This window comes from Carcharhinus amblyrhynchos, chromosome 22, assembly GCF_965287045.1.
Source record: "Carcharhinus amblyrhynchos chromosome 22, sCarAmb.v2.hapA, whole genome shotgun sequence".
Lineage (NCBI taxonomy): Eukaryota > Metazoa > Chordata > Chondrichthyes > Carcharhiniformes > Carcharhinidae > Carcharhinus > Carcharhinus amblyrhynchos.
The window spans coordinates 2,366,044-2,374,406 of NC_137345.1; positions in this window are offsets into that span (position 1 = coordinate 2,366,044).

Sequence of the window (8,363 nt, forward strand, 5' to 3'; positions counted from 1 at the left end):
CTTCCTGTCACCTTGGGGTTAGAAAAATTGAATTAGGTTATTGGGATTAAGAAATGTTGCATTCAAGGATGGCAGACTCAGCTGATGGAATGCTGCAGTTTTGGAGGCAAACTCTGAGCATTGTTGTGATGATAAAGGCACTATATAAATGCAAGTTCTTGTGCCACCCTTTGTGTGGGACTGTAAGCTGAGAGACTCTCGTGGGTGTAAAGGATCCTATGGCACTACTCAAAGAGCAGGGGTATATTTTTCCCAGTATCTTGGCCAATATTTATCTCTCAACTAACATAAATTGTCTTATCTCTTTGCTGTTTGTGGGATCTTGCTATGTGCCACTTGGCTGCCACATTTTCTACATTATAATAGTGCTATATTTCAATGGTACTTAATTGTTGTGAAGCAGTTTAAGACATCGAGTGTGAAAGATGCTACAGAAACACACATTCTTGCTGGTTTTCTTCTGATCCACATATGGACTTGAACTGTATGCAAAGGCGAGAGATGCTGCAGACAATCCTTGCAGGTGATGAGCCTCAAACAGCTTCCTCCTCCCCCTTCAGGAACTGCACCCTGAGGGAGTATTGGCGACCAGAGACTTCCATTGGATTGGTCCATGATTACGTTTGGTAAAGTACTGCAGTGGTTTGCCATTGATTTGATTTATTATTGTCCTGTGTATTGTTTCTTGCGTGCTACACAGACTAAGCATACAGTTTATAGAGTGCATATGGGAGAAGGAGAGGGTGCAGAATATAACGTAACAGTCATAGCGAGGGTTTAGAGAAAGATCAACTTAATATAAGCTAGATGCATTCTAAAGTGATGGCAGCTAGGAAGAAGCAGTTCTTGAGTTGGTCAATAAGTGATTTCAGACATTTGTATCTTTTTCCTGACGGGAGAAGGTGGAAAAGAGAATGTCAGGAATGCGTGGGGTCCTTGATTATGTTTTCTGCTTTGCTGAGTCAGCGGGAAATATAGACGGAGAGGGAGGCTGGTTTGCATGATGGACTGGGCTACGTTCGCTACCCTTTGTTGTTTCCATCTGCAGTGTGGCTGGCCAGGAATCTCTGCCACTCTCACTGCCTGTCATCACATATATTGGAAAGAATGACAGGCTAATAGTCAACCTGTTTAGTCACATGATACAGACACCTTCCATGGCCATCGAGTCTCGAAGTGGGATTTGAAGCTGGAGCTTCTGGCCCGGAGGTAGGGATGCTCTTCACTGTCCTGAAAGACCAAGATTGGTGGCATAGTGGACAGTGAAGAAGGCTATTGTGGACTGCAGTGGGATCTTGATCAGTTGGGCCAGTGGGCTGAAGAATGGCAGATGGAGTTTAGATAAATGCGAGGTGATGCATTTTGGTAGATCGAACCAGGGCGTGACTGACTTAGTTAATGGTAGGGTGTTGGGGAGAGTTATAGAATAAAGAGATCTAGGGGTAGAGGTTCATAGTTCCTTGAAAGTGGAGTCACAAATGGACAGAGTGGTGAAGAAGGCATTTGGCTTGCTTGGTTTCATTGGTTGGAACATTGAATATAGGAGTTGTGACGTCATGAAGTTGTACAAGGCATTGGTAAGGCCGCACTTGGAATACTGTGTATAGTTTCAGTCACCCCATTATAGAAAGAAGATAATTAAACTGGAAGAAATGCAGAAAAGATTTACTCAGATGGCTGGAGTTATAAGGAGAGGCTGGATAGACTAGGACTTTTTTCTCTGGAGCGTAGGAGACTGAGGGGTGATCTTATAGAGGTTTACAAAATAATGGGGGACATAGATCAGCTAGATAGTCAATATCTTTTCCCAAAAGTATGGGAGCCTAAAACTAGATGGCATAGGTTTAAGTGAGTGGGGAGAGATACAAAAAGGTCCAGAGGGGCAATTTTTTCAGAGGCTGGTGAGTGTCTGGAACAAGCTGCCAGAGACAGTAGTGGAGGTGGGTATAATTTTGTCTTTTAAAAAGCATTTAGACATTACATGGGTATGGAGGGATGTGGGCCAAATGCGGACAATTAGGAGTAGCTAGTGGTTTAAAAAAAAAAGAGGCAGCATGGACAAGTTGGGCTGAAGGGCCTGTTTCCATGCTCTAAACCTCTGACTGTGACCTTCCCTCAAACAGCTTACTAGTCAAAAATCATGAAAACAAGAACAAAGGACCTTTACACAGAACCAAACTTGTCACTCCTATCTCAATTCTTAAATCTCACAGGACCCAGGGTGAGGTATCTAAATGGATACAAAATTGGCTTCGAGGCTGCTTGTGAAGAGTTGTTTTTCATACTGGAGGTCTGTGACCAGCGATGTGCCTCAGGGATCAGTGCTGGGTCCACTGTTATTGGTCATTTATATTAATGATTTGGATGAGAATATAGGGGACATGATTAATAAGTTTGCAGATGACACCAAGATTGGTGACATGGTGGACAGTGAGGAAGGTTATCTCCAATTGCAGGGGGATCAATTGGGTCAGTGAGCTGACGAATGGCAGATGGAGTTTAGATAAATGCGAGGTGATGCATTTTGGTAGATTGAACCAGGGCAGGACTTACTCAGTTAATGGTGAGCATTGAGGAGAGTTATAGAACAAATAAATCTAGGGGTACAGATTCATAGTTTCTTGAAAGTGGAGTCACAAGTGGACATAGTGGTGAAGAAGGCATTCAGCATGCTTGGTTTCAGTGGTCGGAGTATTGAATACAGGAGTTGGGATGTCTTGAAGTTGTACAAGACACACTTGGAATACTGTGTGCAATTCTATGATAGAAAAGATGTTATTAAACTAGAAAGAGTGCAGAAAAGATTTACTAGGATGCTACTGAGACTTGATGGTTATAAGGAGAGGCTGGATAGACTGGGATTTTTTTCTCTGGTGTGTAGGAAGCTGAGGGGTGATCTTACAGAAGTCTATAAAATAGTGAGGAGCATAGACGAGGTAGGCAGTCAATATCTTTTCCCAAATGTAGGGGAGTCTAAAACTAGAGGGCATAAGTTTAAGGTGAGAGGGGAGAGATACAAAAAGATCCAGAGGGGCAATATTTTCACACAGAGGGTGGTGAGTGTCTGGAACAAGCAGCCAGAGGCAGTAGTAGAGGAGGGTACAATTTTATCTTTTAAAAAGCATTTAGATAGTTACATGGGTATGATGGGTATAGAGGGATACAAGCCAAATGTGGGCAATTGAGATTAGCTTAGGGGCTTAAAAAATATAAGGCAGCATGGACAAATTGGGCTGAAGGGCCTGTTTCCATGCTGTAAACCTCTCTATGACACTATGACTTGGGATTGAGAGATCAGAAAGTTACGTACGTCATTTGAATGTTGATTTTATAAATCACAACAGAATTATAGGATATTTGTCCTATTGAGTCTACTGCTTTTCTCTATGAGCCAGTTGCAAATCATCCAACACTACTCTTTCTCCAAATTTTTTTTACTATCCTGCACACCAGGACAGGTACAGCACGGGATTAGATACAGAGTAAAGCTCCCTCTACACTGTCCCCATCAAACACTCCCAGGACAGGTACAGCACGGGATTAGATACAGAGTCAAGCTCCCTCTACACTGTCCCCATCAAACACTCCCAGGACAGGTACAGCACGGGGTTAGATACAGAGTCAAGCTGTCTCTACACTGTCCCCATCAAACACTCCCAGGACAGGTACAGCACGGGGTTAGATACAGAGTCAAGCTGTCTCTTCTTTACTGCTCATTCCTCACTTCTCAGGGAATTTAAGTTCTAGTAATCGGGCAATGTTGTACAGAAGATTAGCTGATTTTTCCTACCTCATCTACTTATTTTCCAAAACAGGTCTATGATCTCTTTTCAGTCTAGCTAACAGCATATCAATGACTAATTAATGAATCTCACTCATTAATCTTTCAGTCCCAGTATCTGTGGCCCAATGTCATTGTTTCCGAGGACTTGAGTATCTTTTGTTGTTAATGCCTGTATTTGTACTTCTATCTTCTGTTAATTAAATTTGAGTTGCTAAAACTGCAGCAGGCGACGGTGTAGAGGGACCTCGGGGTCCTTGTGCATGAGTCGCAAAAACCCAGCTTGCAGGTGGTCAGGAAGGCTAATGGGATGCTGGCCTTCATAGCGAGGGGGATTGAATATAAAAGTAGGGAGGTCTTGCTGCGGCTGTATAGGGCATTGGTGAGGCCGCAGCTGGAGTACTGTGTGCAGTTTTGGGCACCGTACTTACGCAAGGATATTTTGGCCTTGGAGGGAGTGCAGAGGAGGTTTACTAGGCTGATGCCGGAGTTGAGGGGGTTGAGCTATGAGGAGAGGCTGAATAAACTAGGCTTGTACTCATTAGAGTTTAGAAGAATGAGGGGAGATCTCATTGAGACGTATAAGATGATGAATGGGATGGATAGGATAGAGGTGGAGAGACTCTTCCCGCTCAGAAAGGATAGTAGGACTAGGGGGCACAGCCTCAAGATAAAGGGGGGGTAGTTTAGAACGGAGTTGAGGAACTTCTTCACTCAAAAGGTGGTGAATCTCTGGAATGCTCTGCCCGTTGAAGTGGTGGAGGCTACCTCGCTAAATATTTTTAAGACGCGGGTTGATGGGTTTTTGATAAGAGAGGGGATTAAGGGCTATGGGGAGAGGGCGGGAATGTGGAACTGAGCCACGACAGATCAGCCATGATCTTATTGAATGGCGGGGCAGGCTCGAAGGGCTAGATGGCCTACTCCTGCTCCTATTTCTTATGTTCTTATTAAGATAGTTTTTTCCGTCAATAAATTGTTTCTCCCCACCCTCACATGAAAACTATTCTTGTGTAGTGATGTGGTGCAGATGCGCATTTGCTAATTGCTTCAGCACAGGACCAAGAATCGTCAGTAATTACAAGATATTGACATAGGAGGGCAGCAATGAGCACCATAAACGCTACTCCAATTAAATAATTGTATTTACATAGCGCCTTTTACAACCTCAGAACATCCCAAGGTGCTTTGTAGCCAATGAAGTGCTATTATAGTGGTTTCACTGTTGTAGGAAATGCAGCAGCCAATTTGCATGCAGCAAGCTCTTAGCAACATCATCATTGGCCAGATAACCTGTGGTGATGTTCTTTAGCACATAAATATTGGTCAGGACACTGGGGCGGCACCTCCTTTTTGAATGTTGCTGTGAGACATTTTACATTCAACTAAGGACAAACTGGGCCTCAGTTTAATATTTTCATCCAATTGTTTTTAATCACAGCTGTAATTGGTGCCAACAGCTGGATTTTAAAGTTTGTACACATACCCCAAACATGTATCTAACACCTTCCACATCATACATCACAACATTATTGAACAAAATATGACAGAGTATTTAGCATGGAGTTTTACAGCATAAAAAGAGGCCCTTCAGCCCATCATGTCTGCCTCACCCATCAAATACCTACCCTAACCCCATTTTCCAGCACTTGTTCTGCAGCCTTGTATTCTTTGGTGTTTCAAGCGCTCATCTACATGCTTATTAAATGTTGTGAGGGTTCCCACCTCTACTACCTTTTCAGGCAGAGTGTTCCCATCACCCTTGGGGTAAAACAGCCCCTCACTCCCCCCCCCATTGATCTCTACTAAGAGGAAAAGTTCCCTCTTGTCTACCCTATCTATGCTCCTCATAATTTTTTACACCTTGGTCAGGTCCCCACTGAGCCACCTTTGCTCCAAGGAAAGTAACCCCCAGCCTCTTTTCATCGAATGGAATCACAGAATCCCTACCATGCAGAAGGAGGCCATTTGGCCCATTGAGTCTGCTGCGACAACAATCCCACCCCAGGCCCTATCCCCATAACCCCACACATTTACCTTATTAATCCCCCTGACACTAAGTGGTAATTTAGCACGGTGAATCAACCTAACCCACACATCTCTCATAGCTGAAATAAATAAAGGCTGAGAGATCGGTCGGGGGGAGGATTCCAGAATTTGGAGCCTAAACACCACAATGCCATGGAGAGATGTGAAATCAAGAATGAACATTTTAAATTGGATGTGTTTGGCTGGACCAGAAGCCAGTATAGGTCAGTAAGCACAGAGGTGACAGGTGAACAGGACTTGGTGTGAGTTAGAACATGAGGCAGTAGAGTTTTGGATGAACTCCAGTTTACACAGTGTGGAAGATGGGAGGCTGATCAGATCCCAACCCAGGCCCTGGGCTTGTTGAGTCTCTGGAGGTTGCAGTAGAAGATCCCAGTTAATCAATAGGGGACGAAGTAGAAAGGGTTGAGCGCTTCATGTTTTTAGGTGTCACCGACAACCTGTCCTGGTCCCCACCATGCTGACGCTATAGTTAAGAAAAGCCCACCATGTCTCTACCTTCTCAGAAGACGAAGGAAATTTGGCATGCCAGCTATGACTCTCACCAACTTTTATAGATGCACTATAGAAAGCATTCTTTCTGATTATATCACAGCTTGCTATGGCTCCTGCTCTACCCAAGACCGCAAGGAACTACAAAAGGTCTTGAATGTAGCCCAATCTATCTCACCAACCAGCCTCCCATCCATTGACTCTGTCTATACTTGCTGCTGCCTCAGCAAAGCAGCCAGCATAATTAAGGACCCCATGAACTCCAGACATTCTCTTCCATCTCCTTCCATCAGGAAAAAGATACAAAAGTCTGAGATCATGTACCAACTGATTCAAGAACAGCTGCTTCCCTGCTGCTGTCAGACTTTTGAATGGATTTCTCTTGTATTAAGTTGATTTTTCTCTACACCCTAGCCATGACTGTAACACTGCATTCTGCACCCTCTTGTTTCCTCCTCTACGAATGGGGTGCTTTGTCTGTATAGCGCACAAGAAACAATACTTTTTACTCTGATAATACATGTGACAACAATATATCAAATCAAATTAGTTTGTACAGAGTAAACACAGCTTCTGACTGCTCTTTTGTGTGATTCTTCCAGTTGTGAACCATAGAACGTTACAGCACAGAAACAGGCCTTTTGGTCCTTCTTGGCTGTGCCTAACCATTTTTCTGCCTAGTCCCACTGACTTGCACTTGGTCCATATCCCTCCACACCCCTCTCATCCATGTACCTGTCCAAGTTTTTCTTAAATGTTAGAAATGAGCCCGCATACACCTTTTCATCTGGCAGCTCATTCCACGCTCACACGACTGTGTGTGAAGAAGCCCCTCCTAATATTCCCTTTAAACTTTTCCCCCTTCACCCTCAACCCATGTCCTCTAGTTTTTTTCTCCCCTAGTCTCAGTGGAAAAAGCCTGCTGAGTTCTCTCTATCTATACCCATCATAATTTTATATACCTCTATCAAATCTCCTCTCATTCTTCTACGCTCGAGCGCATGAAGTCCTAACCTATTTAATCTTTCTCTGTAACTCAGTTTCTCAAGTCCTGGCAACATCCTTGTAATCCTTCTCTGCACCCTTTCAACCTTATTAATATCCTTCCTGTAATTAGGTGACCAAAACTGCACACAATACTCTAAACTCGGCCTCACCAATGTCTTATACTACCTCACCATAGCGATCCAACTCTTATACTCAATACTATGATTTATAAAGACCAGTGTTCCAGAAGCACTCTTTACAACCCTATCTACATGTGACGCCACTTTTAGGGAATTATGTATCGGTATTCCCAGATCCCTCTGTTCCACTGCACTCTTCAGTGTTCTACCATTTACCTTGTATGTTCTACCTTGGTTTGTCCTTCCAAAGTGCAATATCTCACACTTGTCTGCATTAAACTCCATTTGCCATTTTTCAGTCCATTTGTTTTTAGCTGGTCCAAATCCCTCTGCCAGCTTTGAAAACCTTCCTCACTGTCCACTACACCTCCAATCTTTGTATCATCAGCAAATTTGCAGATCCAGTTTACCATATTATCATCCAGATCATTGATGTAGATGACGAACAACAATGGGCCCAGCACTGATCCCTGTGGCACACCACTAGTCACAGGCCTCCACTCAGAGAAGCAATCCTCCACTACCACTCTCTGGCTTCTTCCATTGAGCCAATGGTTAATCCAATTTACTACTCTCCATGTATACCTAGTGATTGGAACCTCCCTAACTAACCTCCCATGTGGGACCTTGTCAAAGGCCTTACTGAAGTCCATGTAGTCAACATCCACTCTCCTGGTAACTGCCTCGAGAAACTCTAATAGATTGGTTAAACATGATCTTGCACAAAGCCATGTTGACTGTCCCTAATAAGTCCCTGTCCATCCAAGTATTTGTAGATCCTATCTCTTAGTATTCCTTCCAATGATTTACCTACTACTGACGTCAAACTTACTGGCCTATAATTTCCCGGATTACTTTGAGCCTTTTTTTTAAACAATGGAACAACATGAGCAGATCCTCCAATCATCCGGCAC